This window comes from Gossypium arboreum, unplaced genomic scaffold (genome assembly GCF_025698485.1).
Source record: "Gossypium arboreum isolate Shixiya-1 unplaced genomic scaffold, ASM2569848v2 Contig00381, whole genome shotgun sequence".
NCBI lineage: Eukaryota > Viridiplantae > Streptophyta > Magnoliopsida > Malvales > Malvaceae > Gossypium > Gossypium arboreum.
In genome coordinates this window covers 17,501-20,000 of record NW_026440497.1, presented here as the reverse complement: position 1 = coordinate 20,000, position 2,500 = coordinate 17,501, and positions in this window count along the sequence as shown.

The window sequence follows — 2,500 nt, the reverse complement described above, 5'->3', positions numbered from 1 at the left end:
CCAGGAGCGCATCGCCGGCAGTAGGGACGAGCAGACGGTGCTCACCGTGAGGCGGACCGCTGACCCACCCCTAAGTCCAACTACGAGCTTTTAACTGCAACAACTTAAATATACGCTATTGAGCTGGAATTACTGCGGCTGGCACCAGACTTGCCTCCAATGGATCCTCGTAAGGATTTAGATTGTACTTATTCCAATTACCGCACTCAGAGCCGGTATTGTTATTTATTGTCACTCTCCCCCGTGTCGATTGGGTAATTTGTGCGCCTGCCCTTTGGATGTGGTAGCTGTTTTCGTGCCCTCTCCGGAATCGAACCCCATTCTCCGTCACCCGTCACCACCATAGTAGGCCACTATCCTACCATCGAAAGTTGATAGGGCAGAAATTTGAATGATGCGTCGCTGGCACAAAGGCCGTGCGATCCGTCGAGTTATCATGAATCATCAGAGCAACGGGCAAAGCCTGCGTCGACCTTTTTATCTAATAAATGCATCCTTCCAGAAGTCGGGTTTGTTGCACGTATTAGCTCTAGAATTACTACGGTTATCCGAGTAGCAAATACCATCAAACAAACTATAACTGATTTAATGAGCCATTCGCAGCTTCACAGTCTGAATTTGTTCATACTTACACATGCATGGCTTAATTTTGAGACAAGCATATGACTACTGGCAGGATCAACCAGGTAGCATTCTCCATGACGTCGACACTGCATGGCTCTCAACATGCCGCGTGAGCAACGAAGAGGCTATAACAGAGCACGAGCATCGTCCGTGTCAAGAGAAAATGCATAGGCATCGAGACAAGGCCCAAACCCTACTCTCAAAAATATTTTCTGCATCCGAAAGCACGAACGAGCACCAGTGCACCGACGAGGCCACACTGATTTGGCAAGTACACTCGGGACACAGGCACGATTGTGGTCCACCACGCACCCTAAAGGGCACGAGATGGAGAAGGGACGGCAACACATCAATAATTCCATCTGGCTTAGTACGCAACACAGATCCTCGATCGCATCCCCTGGGTTCACTTAGAACAAGGAGTTAATGAAGAGGAGTGTACGACAGTTCGATGCGGGTAGCATGGAGCCTGCCAATACACAACAAAAACACCACTCATATGCCCATTGCGTACTAGTGGTAGCACCCACGCACACCGGCTAACAACCCACCCAACCATGTATTGGTAGGGAGCGAAGGAACAATGAAACGAGGGCACACCACAAACGCTTGGCACGAGAACTACGAGGACAAACCCATTGGGACTTTAAGCCAAGACTGAGCTTCAAACTCAACTTACGCCCCCAAGCGAGCTGTTGCCGTCAAAGGACTTGGTACCGGGTCACGGCAATTTCGATGTGGCAAGGCCTTGGCAAGGCTAAGGCGCTGATGGGTCGCCGACTTGAAGGCACAAGGCGTCCTTAACATGACGGGGAGAATGGCTTAGCTCGAGCCCATAGCAATGCATAAGCCACCCCAAGAGATCTTTGCCCGATATAGGGAACCTGGTCTTGAAGTCGTTGTTACATTTCTATGGGCACGGGCTTGACTGGCCGGAAATCATCACCCCGGCCATAAGCGCTGGCGATTGACCCACCACCGTTGGTGAGTCATTGCGGGACTATCCGACCCCGTGGGGGTTGGTGACGCACCCCACCCGTCTGAGGGGGGCCGTCGGGGCGCGGATCTTCACCCTTAAAGAGCTAAAAAACTTCGTCAATCTGCTACCAGCAACATTCGTATGTCCTAAACGGGGACACTTTTCTTTAGCCCGCACATCCGAGCCCACCAGGTGCCCTGCTGCTCGAGGCACCCGCACATCCAACGTCCTAGGTTGCCGATGGTGTCCGAGGCCCCTGCACATCCAAGCACCAAGGTGCCAATGCTGCTCGAGGCTCCTGCAGACATCCAAGGCACCAAGGTGCTGATGGTGCCTGAGGCTCCCGCACGACCAAGGGCCGAGGTTGCCGATGGTGTTCTGAGGCCCTGCACATCCAAGCACCAAAGTGCCGATGGTGCCTGAGGCCCCTGCACGACCAGGGGCCAGGTTGCTGATGGTGCCTGAGGCTCCTGCACATCCAAGGGCCTAGGTGCTGATGGTGGCCGAGGCCCCTGCACGACCAAGGGCCCAGGTGCCGATGGTGGTCCTGAGGCTCTCTGCACGACCAAGGGCCCAGGGTTGCTGATGGTGCCTGAGGCTCCCTGCACGACCAGGGCCTAGGCTGCCGATGGCCCTGAGGCTCCTGCACATCCAAGCACCAAGGTGCTGATGGTGCCTGAGGCCCGCACGACCAAGGGCCCAGGTGCCGATGGTGCCTGAGGCTCTCGCACGACCAAGGGCCTAGGTTGCTGATGGTGGCTGAAGCCCTACATGACCAGGGGCCTAGGTGCTGATGGTGGCCGAGGCCCTGCACGACCAGGCGCCTAGGTTGCCGATGGTGGCCGAGGCCCTGCACGACCAAGGCCTAGGTTTCCGATGGCGTCCAAGGCTCCAGCA